Genomic DNA, 18,758 nt, shown 5'->3' with positions numbered 1-18,758 from the left:
CAGAAGAACTTCCTACCCATAACAGGTGTTATGGATTCTTTGTTTGGTAGGTTTAGGAATATCCCTACTTGAAAGCAGGAGCCTTTTGGCTTTTTTGAAATTAAAATTAAAATTTTATTTTAATTCCAGTGTAGTTAATATACATTGTTGTATTTGTTTCAGGTGTATAATAGAGTGATTCAACAATTCTATATATTATTCAGTGCTCATCAAGGTAAGTGTTTTCTTAATCCCCATCACTTATATCACCCATCCCCCCACCCATTTCCCCTCTGGTAACCATCAGTTTGTTCTCTATATAGTTAAGAGTCTGTTTCTTGGTTTGTCTCTTCCCCCCTACCCCCATGTTCATTTGTTTTGTTTCTTCAATTCCACATATAAGTGAAATCATATGGTATTTGCCTTTCTTTGACTGACTTATTTCACTTAGCGTAATACTCTCTGGCTCCATCCACATCATTGCAAATGGCAAGATTTCATTATTTTTAATGGCTGAATAATATTCCACTGTATATATATATCACATACTTTTTTTTTTTTTATCCATTCATCTATCAGTACACTTGGGCTTCTTCCAAAACTTGGTTATTGTAAATAATGCTACAATAAACACAGGGGGTGTATACATCTTATTGAATTAGTGTTTTCATATTCTTTGAGTAAATACCCAGTAGTGTGATTGTTGGAATGTAGAGTAGTTCTGTTTTTAACTTTTTGAGGAAACTCCATACTGTTTTCCAGATGGCTGCCCCAGTTTGCATTGCCACCAACAGTGAATAAGGATTCTTTTTTTCTCCACATTCTCACCAACACTTGTTTCTTGAGTTTTTTATTTTAGCCTTTCTGACAAGTGTGAAGTGGTATATTGTGGTTTTAATTTGTATTTCCCTGATGATTGGTGATGTTGAGCATCTTTTCATATATTTGTTGGCCATCTGGATGTCTTCTTTGGAGAAATGTCTTTTCATATCTTCAGCCCATTTTAAATTGGATTATTTGTTTTTTAGTGTTGAGTTGTATGTAGGAGTTCTTTATATTTTTTTGGATACTCACCCTTTATCAGATATGTCATTTGCAAATATCTTCTTCCATTCAGTAAGTTGTTTTTTAGTTTTGTTGATTGTTTCCTTTGTTGTGCAGAAGCTTTTTTTTTTGATGTAGTCCCAATGGTTTATTTTTAAGGATTTTTTTTTAATTTTAAGTAATCTCTATGTCCAACATGGGGCTTGGACTCACAATACTGAGATCAAGAGATGCATACTCTACCAACTGAGCCAGCCAGATGCCCCCCAATAGTTTATTTTTATTTTTGTTTCCCTTGCTTCAGGAGACATATCTAGAAAAATGCTATGGGCAGGAGAATTTTGGCTTTAACATATTTTATGTTACAAAAGCCTCAGTTTGGAGGGCCTTATGTCCAGTTTTTAAGTAGGTCAACTGTACTTTGGGTGTTTCTGCCATTTCTTCTCTCACTGTCCTATAAAACATTTTCTGGCTTCATTTACCCCTTTCCCATATCCCAAATAGCAAAAGCCTTCTACTGTCCAAATCAACATACCCTTTTGTGGGACATGTCATGGAACTTGTCAGTATACTACCAGGTGAGCAATATCATTTAATATTCTTTATTACATGTCTCAAATGTACAAATGCTGACATCATGGGGCAGGGAGGATTAAGGCTGGCAGAGATGTCTACACCTCCTAAATTCTCAGGGATTAAGTTCCACATTCTTTAAGCCAAAGGCCTCCAAGGCCTTTCACTATTTTAGGAAGGGTTCTCTGTTGTCTCAATTGTCCACATTTCTGGTGGCAAACTACGACACTGATAGCCAAGATAGGAGATCTCTGATGCAGTGTGGAAAGGGTCTGATCTAGCAAGAAGTGTTTCTCTACTAGTAATGGATATCAGGAGAGATTTGTTTCATTGTGGGCTCACAACATGATAGAGTAAGCAGACGGCCAAGCTCAAAGACTCAAAGTAATAAGGACAAGCTGGACCAAGACAAGACATTTGCTGTCAATGATTCCAAAAATGGAGAACACACACAGATTCCAAAAATGGAGAACACCCACAGATATGGGAAAAAAGGAACAGACAAGGAGAAAAGGAAACTCATCAGAAGAAGAAACAAGGGAAAATAGAAGTCTAGTTTGGGGAAGGGAAAGGGATTAAGAAGATGACCCCCAGCACCAGGATTACCCTGAAGCTGTGTTTTCAGGCCAGAGTTCATGTTTTCAGACTGGCAAAGCTCATGCCTGTAGCCCTGGAAGAGAAGATTCCATTCAGTGTGTGGGCTCAGCCAAGTCTAATGGGCCAGATTTTCTCATCCACCCCTATTTACTGCACAAGTTTTCTATTCTTCCCTACCACCTTCAGTGTACATGTATGTTCCTACCTTCTGTTTTCTTCAAACCACATATACGATTTTTGGACTCCCCTAGATGCATTTAGGAAAGTGGATCAACTGTATCTTAATACAGAGCAAGATCCTCTGATATAGATCAAAATAACACATTTCATGGATTTAAACTGGCAGGTGGGCCAATAATAATTATTTGGTACCTGGGCAGGAACTCTGCCCTAAAACCTTTTGTGTAATTCAAATATATCAAAGAATAATATCAAAGCATAACAGCTCCTAGAGGAGCTTACAGTCTAAGTGGGAAAACAAAACACAAAGGTACATGAGAACAATCACAAAGCTCATACAAATCTAGGCAAAATTACATAATGCACACTAGAAAAGGAGGGACTGAAGCTAGTTTGGTTTTTTCCTCTTAACTATCATTTTTGAGCATTCACCATCAGCCAGGCACTGTGCTAGGAGGTACCTTATGTCCTTCTTTTCTATTAATCCTCACAAACCTTTGTGGTAGGTATTGTTACCACCATTTCAGAGATAAGATTAAGTGACTTGCCCAGGAATGTGAGTTGGAGCTCTCCTGGATTGAAATCCAGATGTATGTGACTTGAAATTTATGCCTTTAATCACCATGCCGCATTGCCTCCTTCTTCAGAAGAGCTTCCTACCTTAAAAGAAGTTATAAACTCTTTCCTTGAGAAGAGGCTGTACAACTCTGAGGCAATAGTGTAAAAGTAGAGAAATATTTTGTATGAACTTCTATCTTCTAGTTGCCTGATGGGCCCACCCAGCACTAACCCCTGAGCTGAGGGAAGAACAAAAACAGAAACAAAAAACTATAAGCTCAAGAGTTATTAAGGTTGCATGAGCTTCCAGAAGCTTTGGGCTAAAAGGCACTTTGAGAAATCATTCTCCTGCTTTCACATAAAAACCTCTTTAGACTCCATGGTATTCACTTTAGGAAAGTGGATGAACTACATCCTAATACAGAGCAACTTCCTTTGACAGAGAAGATCACATAGGACATTTCACGAACCACTAGATTGATTAGTCCTCAGTGTAGCTTTCATTGTTCCACTGGACTCAGGAAAATTAACAGAAAGGGATATTCTAGGAATCTGTCCATTGACTTTCTAGCAGGCAGTTTTTCCTTATGTCTAGTCCCAATCCTTGCTGCTGCAAAACAAGCACAAGAGTTTTACTTAATATACACTCCATGAAATATAAAACTATGTAAAATAGTCATTATTGTCCAAGAATGTATGCCCCTATACATGGGTAATTATAATAGAGGCAGGATTCAATATGGGAAGAGTATGAAAACAGCCGTTGGTTCTTAGTACCAACAACACCTTTAGTCAATGATATTTACCTAGATGCCAGTGGAGCCATAATCTATTTGAGAAAGTTTTGAGTAAGAAAGCAGGACACTTGGGTCCTGTGCTTTAAGCCCACCCTCTCCCAGAATTCATGGAACATTTACTGGGCACTTACGGTGTGCAAGTACAGGGAATACAGATATGACTGTGATGTGACCCTACCAGCAAGGTGCTCCCATTTACAGTGGGGAGCTGTGTCCCATCCAACACATCCACTTTCAGCAAGGAAGTTAATTTGGGAGTGTAAGGGGAACACAGACATTAATGCTAAGAGTGCTGAGTCAACAGTTTCTCCACTCCCACTTCCTCAGTAAGTGGGGGAGTTAGAGGAAACCACATGAGTTTCACTAATCCCCCATCAATAGTACCCACTGCATTACTGGCCTCATTATTTCTTAATGGGACCTTGTTGATTACAGACTGCTTAATTACAGTGACAGCTTCCCTCTTGTTTGGCGGGCGGGGGGGGAGCTGGGGCAAGAAAATAAGGGTGAGAAGGTATGGGGGAGGGAATTATGAGTACAGGCAACCCCCCTACTCCTGCTATCCAGGGCAGGAGCTAAGGTGAGGAAGAAGTTTCTGCCCAGCAATATTGGCCCTCTCACCACTTCCTGCCCCCCAAATAGCAAAACCTCCAGGGATAGGGAAAATTAATCAACTTCTTCTTACAGCTGTTTTCCTAATATAGCCTTCTTTATTAAGATTTTTATTTTTTTTTAATTTTTAATGTTTATTTTTGAGAGAGAGAGACAGAGTGTGAGCAGGGGAGGGGCAGAGAGAGAGAGGGAGACACAGAATTCAAAGCAGGCTCCAGGTTCTGAACTGTTAGCACAGAGTCCGATGTGGGGCTCAGACTCATGAACTGTAAGATCATGACCTGAACTGAAGTTGGATGCTTAACCGACTGAGCCACCGAGACGTCCCTTTATTAGGCTTTTTAAATATCTGCTAATTAGGAGAAACAGCAATATTGTGTCACTATCAAACCACGAGTACAATATAATTCTTGGTCCATAGTAAGCACCTAATAGGTATTTGTTGAATAAATGAAAGATTACAGAGAAACAAAATAAAAGAGGCAAAAGCATACAAAAAGCAAATTGACAGTGGATCTATGTTGGGCTACTTGAATCAAGCTGCCCTTTCAGGAAAGCACTTTTCCCCTACTAAAATTACCAGTTGCATGACAGAGTTGACAACACTAAAAGGCATTTTTACCTCTTTTAAGATAGGATTAAAATTTTTTTCATGTTTATTTATTTTGAGGAAGAGAGATAATGATTGCAAGTGGGGAGGAGCAGAGAGAGGGGGAGAGAGAGAGAGAGAGAGAGAGAGAGAATCCCAAGCAGGCTCCACACTGTCAGTGCAGAGGGGCTCGATCTCATGAGCCGTGAGATCATAATCTGATCCAAAGCCAGACACCCAGCAGACTGAACCACCCAGGTGCCCTAATCTCAGGCAAGTCTTGATCATTCAAAAAAAAATGAGGTGGACAACAAAATATTAGAAATTATCCGACTAATTTTTAAATTTGGCTTTGCCCAAGGAGTTTGCCAGAGCAATTATGATTTTTACATAAGCATCATTGCAAAGGGTTTGCAATGCCAATTTGGGAATGACTGGAGTAGGGTAGCCAAGATGCATGCTGACAGGCAAGGAACAGTCAGGTTAGGATTTTAAATTTTCTAAAGATAATTTGTATGCCAATATTTATGAGTTGACTATTTGTACCCACATTCTGAACTATATAATTTATAGAAATTTTTCTAATGTCCCCATCTTTCATTTGTCATATCCATCATCAGAGGCAGATATATCTCAGTGTTCTTTCTGTCTTCTTTTATATAAACTGGCTTATTCCTTATGCTGGTAGAGTATTAAACTGTCTATAAAACTCCATAAATTAATCACCCAATAGTTTAAACATAATAAACATGTGAACTGCCTCTGTTAATTGGCCCAAGAAATTGTGTTCAACCCTAGAATCATATTTTTCTCTCTCTCACATTTCCCCTGTCACCCTGAGCTAATGTCATAAGCAAGAAAAATTGTTCTTGACAAATGCTAGATTCATATCCAAAATTAGAGCCAGAACTTAAATAAGAATTTCAGCAATAATTCGCTGACTTGGAGAATCATCAGATGATGTGTGGGCCAGTCACTTCTGAGATGACCACCTTGTGTTCAGGGAGTAGAGGGAAATCCAGCGGTAGGCAAGGATATAGTCCCTTCCACCAGCGTTCAGTCCTATGGTGGAGATGGGATGGCACTCATGACATAGGGACCACAATAAAGGGAGACAAGGACAGCCCAGGAGGCACCTTACTGAGCTCCAGAGATAAGTGCTGGAAAGCTGTGGAAAAACTAAATTGAGAGAAGCCAAGTCAGGGAGTAAAGGATTAAAATGGAGGCCTATGCACAAGATTTTATGTGTGTGTCTACATGTGTGTTTTGCAAGGAGTGGCAGGAGAAAGCAGTGAAAAAAGAGTGAACTTAGATCCATAGAGAGAAGCAAGGAAAGGGTCCTATGTCCAGGGAAGAAAGCTAGGAGATACGAGACAGGAGGGCAAGTTGAAAAGGGTGGGGAAAACCAGGCCACTAACATTCTGTCCTCCCTGTCTATTCAAGTCCACACTCACCGCCAGTGGGCAGGCGTAGCTTTTCGCAAAGCTATTTGACCCATGTGAAGTATGTCTTCTGGGTCCAGAGAATGAAAAAGAGTGGACCCACTTACATTATGCCTCTTAGCCTCCACTGAGAAACACTTGGAGTTAAGTCCACTCTCATGTGAAATCATGGGGACTGGGGGACAACGGTCTTCAACAGCACAATGGGCTTCAGAACTCTGAAGAATTATTACTCACAGGACCACCAGCGGCTATTCTTCATTCTTTCTGGGGAAATAAAAATCATAAGGAAATAGAAAAAAAGCTGCAGAAGCAGGGATTGAGTTAGAGGAAACATTCTCTGAGTGAAACAACCCCCCTCTTTGGTAGCTTATAGGGCAGTCATCACAGCCACCTATCAGGATGACTTAGACACCAATTAGCAGAGCTTATTAGAAAATAGTGTTAAATTCAATGTTTCATCATATGATCCAAACATATGTAAAATGGGTAAAATCTGTAAAATGGGTAAAATAATAACTTTTCACAGAGATGATGTGTGAGAAAATGCATAACTCTACGAGAGGCCCCAGTAAGGTGTGTGTGTGTGTGTGTGTGTGTGTGTGTGCGTATGTGTGACAGAGGAAAAAATAATTTCCTCAGCAAGTAGTGATCGTTTTTCTTTGTTTCCCCTCAGTTTTCTTAAATAAAATGGGCATGGACTATATCCTTCAGAGGGCTTGGTATGAAGATCAAAGGGGCTCAATGGATGGGAAACATTTAGAAATTGTAAACCACCGCACACAAAGGCATATGTTGTCCTTAGATCTCTGTGACAGTGTTTTACCAGCTGCCACAATACACAGACCCCTTTTGTTACAGGTCAGTGTCTTTGTTTCATGAATGTGGGCTATATCCATAATGCTTTCCACTGGCTCAGAACAACACCCCTGCACTGCTGAAGAAAAACCAGACCAAAAACTCACACATCCCTGCAGGTGGCTCACTCCTAGCATGGGAAAAGAAAGATCATAAGCTAGGAGTCAGTCAGGTCTGAGTTCAAATCCCAATACCACTTTTTTTTAAGCTTATTTAGTTATTTTTTGAGAGAAAGAGAGAGAGGATGACAGATGGAGAGAGAGAGAATCCCAAGCAGGCTCCACGCTGCCAGTGCAGAGCCAATGTGGGGCTCAAACTCACAAACTGTGAGATGAATCTGAGACAAAATCAAGAGTCAGACTCTTAACAGATTGAGCCACCCAAGCAACCCCAGCCACGACCGCTATTACTTAATATTTTTTAATCTTGGTTTCTGCATTTACAAAATGTAGATAAGTAATATCTACCATTTGTATAGTTTTGAAGTTTCAATAAAATAAAATATATAAAGGGCCTGGTCTATTGGGAATGGTCTTTAAGTATTTGTTCCCTTTCTCTTTCTCCTTGACCATCTCATTTTAAAAGTTGCTTCACAGCACTCTCAACAATAGCCAAATTATGGAAAGAGCCTAAATGTCCATCAACTGATGAATGGATAAAGAAATTGTGGTTTATATACACAATGGAGTACTATGTGGCAATGAGAAAGAATGAAATATGGTCCTTTGTAGCAATGTGGATGGAACTGGAGAGTGTGATGCTAAGTGAAATAAGCCATACAGAGAAAGACAGATACCATATGTTTTCACTCTTATGTGGATCCTGAGAAACTTAACAGAAACCCATGGGGGAGGGGAAGAAAAAAAAAAAGGTTAGAGTGGGAGACAGCCAAAGCAGAAGAGACTCTTAAAAACTGAGAATAAACTGAGGGTTGATGGGGGGTGGGAGTGTGGGGAGGGTGGGTGATGGGCATTGAGGAGGGCACCTTTTGGGTTGAGCACTGGGTGTTGTATGGAAACCAGTTTGACAATAAATTTCATATATTGAAATAAATAAATAAATAAATAAATAAATAAATAAATAAATAATTTTTTTAAAAAGTTGCTCCAGTGTGAGTACATGATACTTTTCTGAGATTCTGCCCCTGAAAAAGTGGACCATGTTTGCATATCCCATTCCATGCTAGAGAAAGGAGGAAGGCGAAGTGGAGGAAAAGCCAAAGTCTGCAGGTGTGTTCCAGGTGCACCTACATGCATACACATTAGAAAATGCATCTGAATGGGGAGAGAAGGTGGCATGATTTGTATCTCATATCTTGTAATTTGTATCTTGGGAGGTTTGATATTTGGGTGAATGGATGATTAGTGAGTGAAAACATTAGGTAACTATTGAACTGTAGTGTGTGTATATAGATACCACTGTCTACTTAGCATGGCATGGGCATAGGTGTCAGTGTTCATTACTGGGAAATATGATGACAGAAAGCCACATGGAGATAGAACTCAATTAACAAATCAAAGTGGAAAGACAAAGATATGTAGAGAGAGAGATGAGAGAGAGAGAGAGAGAGAGAGACCTGGAATTAAATTTATCAGACAAAAGGCAAAAAAAACTCACTTTTCCATTCTGTCTGTCTCTCAACCTAATTTCAGACTAAATCACTAGAATAAAAGCATCATGAAAGCAAGGATTTTGATTATTTCATTAATTGATGTATCCTCAGCACCTAGAACCAAGAGTACCTGGCACATAGTACATGTGAGATAAATATTGAGATAGATATTAGAATAAATATCTTATAAATGAACACATTATTTACTTAAACCACCCGTGGGCCCATTCCGGCCCTGCCAATTAATGGGGATTTGGGATGATGGCAAGGACAGACTACAATCAGATGAACACTGATCCTTGAGGAAGAGAAGGCATGTGAGGAATGAAGCTGGAAGAATCAATCCAGGCAGGCACCTTGGAGGGATGGAGGGATAGAACAGAGAGCTCTCAACATTCTATGCAACAAGTTATCCACTGAGTGTTTATTCTCTAACATTTATGAGTATCTGCTGTGTGGAGGACTCAGTATTTGATGGTATGGTTATAAAGATGAAAAGGCTGTGGTCTTTTTAAAAAATTTTTTAAATTGTTTTTTTATTTAAAAAAATTTTTTTAATGTTTATTTATTTTTGAGAGAGACAGAGTGTGAGCAGGGGAGGAGCAGAGAGAGAGGGTGAGACATAGAACTCGAAGTGAGCTCCAGGCTCTGTGCTGTCAACACAGAGCCGGATGTGGGGCTTGAACTCACGAACTGTGAGATCATGACCTGAGCTGAAGTTGGACGCTTAACCCACTGGGCCACCCAGGTGCCCCTAAATTGTTTTTTAATTTATTTTTGAGAGGCAGAGTACAAGTGGAGGAGGGGCAGAGAGAGAGGGAGACACAGAATCCGAAGCAGGTTCCAGGCTCTGAGCTGTCAGCACAGAGCCTGATGCAGGGCTCGAACTCATGAACCATGAGATCATGACCTGAGCCAAAGTTGGACACTTAGCCCACTGAGTCACCCAGGTGCCCTGAAAAAGCTGTGGTCTTGAGGTATGCATTTTGGAAAAGACCAATATGAAAACATACAACCATTTAAAAATGGACATAGACCTTAGCAGAGGTTTGTAAAAAGTGTCATAGGAGCAGATAGGTTGGGAGAGGAGTCAGGCTTTAAACTATTTGAGCTAGGTTTTGAAGCATGAGTTCTCCTTTACTTGGCAAGTATAGAAGGGGAAAGGGTTTTCCAAGCAGAGTAAGGCCAAGTCCAACAGGAAGGGGCTCAGCTTATTGTGCTGGAGGCAATGACACAGAGAATGTACCAGGAACCTAGGTTTTTAGATGCAAAGATTTCCTAGAGATGTTGTCTTGAAGTCAGATTATCTATAAAGCAAAAACCTAACAGCACATGTGCTCTATCCTAGCTGCACACGACACTGCTTTCATACTTGGAGTCAACAGCAGAAAGAAGCAATGTGTGGAGAAAGGTTTTAAGAAGTTACATGGTGATTTTTATGAGACAATATCAAATGAACAGAGTTATACAATGCAAATGAAAGGAACAAGGGAAATGGCCACCATAGAGACCATCTGAAAGAACATAAATCCACTTAAGGGTACATGGGACACGGTAGAAAAATGGCTTGAAAACACTTGCAAAGCAACATATAAGTAAGTGTAAATAAATACAGTACATACTGAGTCCCCTAGTGAACATGGAACACACAAGAAACCAAAATTGGGTGAGGAGGACTAGGGGCTGCTTCCTGGATGATGGAAATTTAATTATTGGAAATGCTGGAGTATGTGTACACCACATAGAGTTACCTGGGAATGAATCAACCCGCGGTCAAATAATAGAGTGAGAAAATTGTCAGAGACCAGCCAGAATTTGTCCCCCTGACTCACTTCCAACCTGGGTTGATTTTTTGCCTACCACAATGAACATGTTACTCATTGGCCACTTTGAACAGTCTGTTTTCATTTCTTATGCTGCAGACACCTCCTCAGATGCCCCATTCAGTTTCTCACAGACAATTATGGCTCTCAGATTTTCTGTGGCTCCAATGGTTCTAGGGCTCAGGTTGCCCTAGACCACAACGAGGCAATTATCCAGGTAATTTCGGTGTCAAACTACTTTATTTGAATAATCAAGCTCCTCCATCCAATTTTCTGTTTCCCAGAACCTTGGCAGCTAACTATCCTGAGACCAGCAACAAAGCACAAACTCTTGGACAACCTAACAACCTGCAATAAAACATGGCTGTGTGGATGTTGTGTGGGGTATTTTGGGTCCCTCAACCCCCTTTTCTCTCTGTCATTTGTTTTGACACGCACAGAAACCTTCAAGAGCCTATGTCAATGTCCCACAGATGGAAGGGTGCAGACAAGCTCCTGGTTTTATCTGCTAGGTTTGAAAATCAATGTATGTTACTCACCTAGATGAGGAACATGAGTCCTCACCATGGGGATCTCTAAGCTGGACGATTTTAGCACAGACTCCCATCAAAACAGACTTCCTCTCCTAGAAGTAGATTTGAGAAACAATGAAGAGTTAAAACCGAGAGGGTTTCATCATTTAAGTAATGGTGGAAAGAGAGAGAAGGAGTCAAGAATGATGACCAGGTTTCTGGCACAGGCAACTGAATGTGCCCCACTCAAGTAGGGACATCAAAAGGGAGAACAGGTTTAGAGGAAGCAGAGACGTTGTGCTTTTGAGCACCGTCAAATCTGAGCTACTTGAGGGTGGACAGCAGCTGGATACTTCAGTCTGCACGAGACTTGCTTGCTCTGTGTACATATTCGGGTTCCTTTCATTCACATGGTCTGGCCCATCTACCATACTTCACATCCTCAGAGGATAAGTCAGAGGGCTAATATTTCTTTAGTATTCAGCTTCAGAGCTTGCAGTTGGAGCTAATACTTGTTGTTGATGAATAGGCTGGAAAAAATTATTTGAATGACCTTAAAGAGAAGCCTCTTCCCTCACAGCTCCAATCCTTTGTTTGTCTGTTTGCTTGTTTGTTTGTCTCAGGGGAAAGTGTTTCTTTGGACCCAGCATAGCCCAGTTTAGATAAAAGGCTTTACTGCTTTGGTCTGCTCATTTTCTTTTTTGAGATGGTACTGGTGAATCTAGTCATTGGGTTTTTTAAGTTGTTAAACTAGATATTAAGCTGAAGATAGGGAAGGTGATTTCATAAGTCTGTCATCCTGACTGCATTTCTTTTTATTCAACTTTATGCCACAAAATGGATCAAGAGCCAAACCCAGCTTGTTCAAACCCCATTGCAAATGTACACATATCAAATATAATACAAGGATACAGGGAAGGACTCTGATCCAGGAGACCGGAGACTTTTGAACCACCTTTTTTGTGATACAGACAACTTAAGTCACCACACATTAAGGAGCATTAGGGTTGACGCTGATCTCCTCACTGCTATAAAGAATACCTTTACCCACCTCCATCCCCAGGCCCCCAGGTCCACAAACTTGGAGCTAATTTTTAAATTTACCTTAATATTTGCAATATATAGTGAAGCCATTACCAAATCCTTCTCATTCCTCCATCGTATTCTCCATTGGACTTCCACTCTTCTGATTTCTTGGCTCTAGAAATCAGAGCCTGGAGCAGAAGTTTATGGGACAATACCTTATTGAGAAATGCAATCCCAGGGAAGCAAGAGTGTAGGAAAAGGAAAACAATGCAGGAAAAAAGAAAGAGCAAATCAAAAGGAATGTGTTACATAGCTGGCCAGAGCTTCTTGAAAAGTGGGTTTCTTCACATGGAAAGGTGTCTTCTTACAGGCCACGTGAAGCAATGCATCGCCAAACTGTATTTGAGGGAAGTAGGAGAAAGATTTAACTTCTAGCTATTATTCAATTTGTGTTCCTTGAGGTGTTAACTAACTACCCTACACTTCTGTGTGTTGTACACATATGTACTGTGCACAAGCTTCTTACTCATCAGTGGCAACAGGGAAGACCCAGGGTGGGGGACAAAAGATACACAGCATAGGTGTGAAGTGAGGCCAGTCTGTGCATGCCCACAAATTACCTGAGGGACCTTGTTCAACTGTAATCAAGCTGCCTGACCCTCCAGCAACAGCAGACACCCCAGCCAGAAGGCAGAGCAAGACATAGATCTGGCCTGGCCTGGCCCATCAACTGAATCTGACTTTTGCGTTAGTCCTAAACGTGGTCTAGACCAAACTGGTTATGTCTGGATTATCTTGACAGACTCCTAACCACCTTTCACGCATCCAATCTTTCTCTTCTTTAAATTAGCCAGTCACTGGTAAAAACTCAACAATCCACAAAAGCTGTTTCATGCCAGTCAGAGTGGCCAAAATGAACAAATCAGGAGACTATAGATGCTGGCGAGGATGTGGAGAAACGGGAACCCTCTTGCACTCTTGGTGGGAATGCAAACTGGTGCAGCCACTCTGGAAAACAGTGTGGAGGTTCCTCAAAAAATTAAAAATAGATCTACCCTATGACCCAGCAATAGCATTGCTAGGAATTTACCCAAGGGATACAGGAGTGCTGATGCATAGGGGCACTTGTACCCCAATGTTTATAGCAGCACTTTCAACAATAGCCAAATTATGGAAAGCCTAATGTCCATCAACTGATGAATGGATAAAGAAATTGTGGTTTATATGCACAATGGAATACTACTTGGCAATGAGAAAGAATGAAATATGGCCTTTTGTAGCAACGTGGATGGAACTGAAGAGTGTTATGCTAGGTGAAATAAGTCATACAGAGAAAGGCAGATACCATATGTTTTCACTCTTAAGTGGATCCTGAGAAACTTAACAGAAGACCATGGGGGAGGGGAAGGAAAAAAAAAAGGTTAGAGAGGGAGGGAGCCAAAGCAGAAGAGACTCTTAAAAACTGAGAACAAACTGAGGGTTGATGGGGAGTGGGAGGGAGGGGAGGGTGGGTCATGGATATGGAGGAGGGCACCTGTTGGGATGAGCACTGGGTGTTGTATGGAAACCAATTTGACAATAAATTTCATATTTAAAAAAAAAGCTGTTTTAATGGGGTCCCCTCATTATGCTGTAGAGTAATGTTCATCATATCACATCAGAGCTCCTCGGTTTGGCTTTAACTCACCTCTTGTACTGCTTCCTCCTTCCCCCCAACTCTAATCCCTCCCTCTAATGGATTTCTTTTTTTTTCTTAAGTTTATTTATTTTAAGAAAGACAGAGATAGCATGAGTAGGGGAGGGGCAGAGAGAGAAAGTGAGTGAGAATCCCAAGCAGGCTTGGTACTGTCATCATAGACCCCGACACAGGGCTTGATCTCACAACTGTAAGACCATGACCTGGGCCAAAATCAAGAGTCAGATGCTTAACTGACTCAGCCACCCAGGCGCCCCTGTAGGTTTCTTTTCTTATGTCTTTGTATGGCTTTGATATCAGGGTAACCCTAGCCCCATAAAATGAGTTAGAAAGTGTTTCCTCCTCCTCTATTTTCTGAAATTTTTAGCATTGGTATAACTTCTTCATTCAGTGTTTGATAGAATTCACCAATGAAACTATCCAGGCTTGGTATTTTCTTCAGAGGAAAGTTTTTAATTATAAATTGTTTCTTTTTTCTTTTTTTTTTTTGTTTAATTTAAATTCAAGTTAGTTAACATACAGTGCAGTCTTGGCTTCAGGAGTAGAACCCAGTGATTCATCTCTTACATATGACATCCAATGCTCATCCCAAAAAGTGCCCTCCTTAATGCCCATTACCCATTTACCCCATCCTCCCCCACCTTCCCTCCAGCAACACTCAGTTTCTTTAATAGAACTAGAGTTATTCACATTTTGTGTTCATTGGTCAGTTTTGGTAACTTGTGTCTTTCAGGAATTTGTCCATTTTATCTAAGTTATCAAATTTATTGATATAAAAGTTATTTGTAATATTCCTTATTAGCCTTCTAAATTCTCTTGACTCTATAATTATATCTCCTGTTTTATTCCTGATATTTATAATCTGTATCCTCCTTCTGTTTCTCTTTCTTTTTTTTTTTAAGTAATCTCTACAAACAATGTGGGACTCAAACTCATGACCCCAAGATCAAGAGTCACATGCCCTACCGAATGAGCCAGTCAGGTGTCCCTTCCCTCTGTTTTTCTTAATCAATCTAGCTAGAAGTGTATCAGTTTTATTAACTTTTTCAAAGGATCTACTTCTAGTATCATTGATTTTTTCTATTGTTTATTTTCTATTTCACTGATCCCCACTCTAATCTATTATTTAATCCTTCTACTTACTTTAGGTTTATTTTGCTCTTCTTTTATAGCTCCTTACAATGGAATCTTAGAACACTGATTTGAGACTTTTCTTCTTTCCTAATATAAACATATAGTTATACATCTTGCTTTAGGTTCTGCTTTAGCTAGAACCCACAAATTTTAATACATTGTTTTCCTTTTCTTACAAAGAATTTTCTGTTTTATCTTGTGATGTCTCCTTGTTTCACAGACTATTTAGAAATATCACATTTAGTTTTCTAAAATGTGGAGATTTTCAGGGCTCCTGGGTGGCTCAGTCTGTTGAGTAGAGAGCTCTTGGTTTCAGCTCAGGTCATGATCTCACAGTTCATGGGTTCGAGCCCTTAGTCGGGCTCTGTGCTGCCAGTGTGGTGCCTGCTTGGGATTCTCTCTCTCCCTCTCTCTCTGCCCCTCCCTGCTCTTGCTCTCTTTGTCTCTCTCAAAATAAATAAATAAATAAACTTTAAAAATAGATAAATAAATAAATAAAAATAAAGTATGCGGATTTTCCAGATGTACTTTTTGTTAGGTTTTTAATCTAATTTTTTTTGTAGTCAGAGAGGATATTCTGTAAGATTTCAATCTTTTTAAATTTAGTAAGACTTGTCTTATGGCCCAGTAAGTGGTTTATCTTTGTGAATGTACCAGTACTTGGAAATAATATATATTCTGCAGTCACTAGGGTAATATCCTATAAATAACTAGGTCAAATTGGTTAGTAATATTGTTCAAGACTTCTATATCCTTACTAATGTTCTGACCATTTGTTCTATTGATTCCTGAGACATGAGAGTTAAAATTTTCAATTATAATTGTGTATTTGTCTGTTTCTCCTTACAGTTATGATAGTTTTTGCTTTATGCATTCTGATATTCTGTAATTTGCCAACTATTTATTATTATTATTATTATTATTATGTGCTTCCAATGACCTAAATATTTTATTTATAAAATATTTCTTTATTTCTGATACTATTCTATGTTTACTTTCTCTGAGATTAACATAGTACCTCCAGCTTTCTTGTAATTTGCATTTGCATGTCACATCATTTTCCACCCTTTAACTTTTAACCTGTGTCCCTATATTTAAAATGCATTTTCTGGGGGCACCTGGGTGGCTCACTTGGTTGAGCATCTGACTCTTGGTTTCAACTCAGGTCATGACCTCGCACCTCGTGGGATGGAGCTCCAGCACAGAGCCTGCTTGGAATTTTCTCTCTCCCCCTCTCTCTACTCCCCCCCCCCCCGCTTTCTCTCTCTCTCTCTCTCTCTCTCTCAAAATAAATAAAAATAAGTAAATAAAATGCATTTTCTCTAGACAACATATTGTTTGGTCATGATCTTTTAATTTTTTCTGACAATTCCTATCTTCTAATTGGAATATTTAGGCCATATATATTTAATGTAATTATCAATATAATTGAGATGAAGTCTATTGTTCCCAACTGTTTTTTGTTTCCTCTTGCTTCTTTTTGAATTAATTTCATTTAAGATTCCATTTTTATCTTCTCTACTGGCTTAAAAGCTATACTTTTTATGTTATTATTTTATTTGGTTGCTTAAGGGTTTACAATATGGATCTTTAACTATCAAAGTCTATATTCAGGGATGCCTGTCTGACTCAGTTTTTGGAGTGTGTAACTCTTGATCTTGGAGTTGTGAGTTTGAGCCCCACATTGGGTGTAGAGATTACTAAATAAACAAACAAACAAACAAACAAATAAAATAAAATTTTTAATTTTTTTAAACATTTATTCATTTTTTAAGAGAGAGGGACAGAGTATGAGCGGGGGAAGGACAGAGAGAGAGAGAGATACAGAATTGGAGGCAGGCTCCAGGCTCTGAACAATCAGAACCTGACAGAGCTAGATGCAGGGCTCGAACTCACGAACCATGAGATCATGATCTGAGCCAAAGTCAGAGGTTCAACTGACTGAGCCACCCAGGCACCCCAATAAATAAAAATCTTTTAAAAGTCTATATTCAAATATTATACCATGTCAAATGTAATGTAAGAACTTGACAACAGTTTACTTCCATTTCCTTTGTGTTATTCTCATACATTTTATTTCTATGTATAATCCCCATCATGTATTATTATTTTTGCTGCAAACATCCAGTTATCTTGGGGCACCTGGGTGGCTCAGTCGCTTGGGCATCTGACTTCGGCTTGGGTCATGATCTCATGGTTTGTGAGTTTGGAACCCGCGTCGGGCTCTGTACTGACAGCTTAGAGCCTGCTTCGAATTCTGTTTTTCCCTCTCTCTCTGCTCCTCTCCTGCTCATGCTTTGTCTCTCTCTCCTTCAAAAATAAATAAAAACATTTAAAAATTAAAAAAAAATAAACATCCAGTTATCTTTTTTTATTTTTATTTTTTCCAGTTATCTTTTAAAGCAATTTAAAAAATTTTTGGGGCGCCTGGGTGGCGCAGTCGGTTAAGCGTCCGACTTCAGCCAGGTCACGATCTCGCGGTCTGTGAGTTCGAGCCCCGCATCGGGCTCTGGGCTGATGGCTCAGAGCCTGGAGCCTGTTTCTGATACTGTGTCTCCCTCTCTCTCTGCCCCTCCCCTGTTCATGCTCTGTCTCTCTCTGTCCCAAAAATAAATACACGTTGAAAAAAAAAAATTTAAAAATTTTTAATGTGTATTTATTTTTGAGAGAGAGAGATAGAGAGACAGAGCATGAGCAGGGGGAGGAGCAGAGAGAGGGAGACAGAATCTGAAGCAGGCTCCAGGCTCTGAGCTGTCAGCACAGAGCCCAACATGGGGCTCGAACCCACAAACTGTGAGATCATGACCTCGGCCAAAGTCAGATGCTTAACAGGCTAAGCCACCCAGGTGCCCCTTAAAGCAATTTTTTAAGAAGAATATTTGAATATTTACCCACATATTTACCATTTCTAGAACTCTTATAGGTCCCAGTTTCCATCCAGTATCATTTTTCTTCAATCTGAAAAAGTTCTTTTAACACTCAAAATTCAGTCAGCTTCAGTTTGTTTGGAAAAACAAAATTTTTTTTATTACATCTTCATTTTGAGAAACATTTTCACTAGACATAGAATTCTACATTGACACATACTTTCAACATTTTCAAAATGTTCTTCCAATGTCTCCTGGCTTTCACTGTTTCTGGGAAAACATCTCTAATGATTCTTATCCCTGTTCCTTTATATTTAATGTCTTTTTCTCTGGTTACTTTCAAATTTCAAGCGATTTGATTATGATGTGCCTTGGTGTAATTTTCTTTTCTTTCTTTCTTTTTTTTTTTTTTTTAAGTAGGCTTGACACTCAGTGTGGAGCCCAATGCAGGGCTTGAACTCAGGACCCTGAGATCAAGAACTGAGCTGAGATCAAGAGTTGGACACTTAGCTGACTGAGCCACCCAGACATCCCTACTTGTCTTTGTATGAGGCCAGCTTGAAGTTCAGGCTCTTGAATTTGTAGGTTTACAGTTTTTATCAAATTGGGGGGAAATTGGCCATTGTATCTTCAAATATTTTTTTTGGTCCCATTACATGGATGCTAAACTATCTGATATAGCTTCATGGGTCATTAAGGCTCTTTCTTTTTGTTTTTCAGCATTTTTTTCCCTCTGTGCTACGGTTTGTATGGTTTCCATGTTTTTAACTTACTGATTTTATCTTCTGCAGTGTCTAATCTGCCCATCAAGTAAATTTTCCCTTTCAGATATTATATTTTCAGTTACAGAAACTATACT

Source organism: Lynx rufus, unplaced genomic scaffold (assembly GCF_022079265.1).
Source record: "Lynx rufus isolate CCGP_SWC_20201006 ecotype Redwood Valley unplaced genomic scaffold, mLynRuf1.p SCAF_7, whole genome shotgun sequence".
In the NCBI taxonomy this organism is placed as follows: domain Eukaryota; kingdom Metazoa; phylum Chordata; class Mammalia; order Carnivora; family Felidae; genus Lynx; species Lynx rufus.
Note: the sequence above shows the minus strand (reverse complement) of the source record.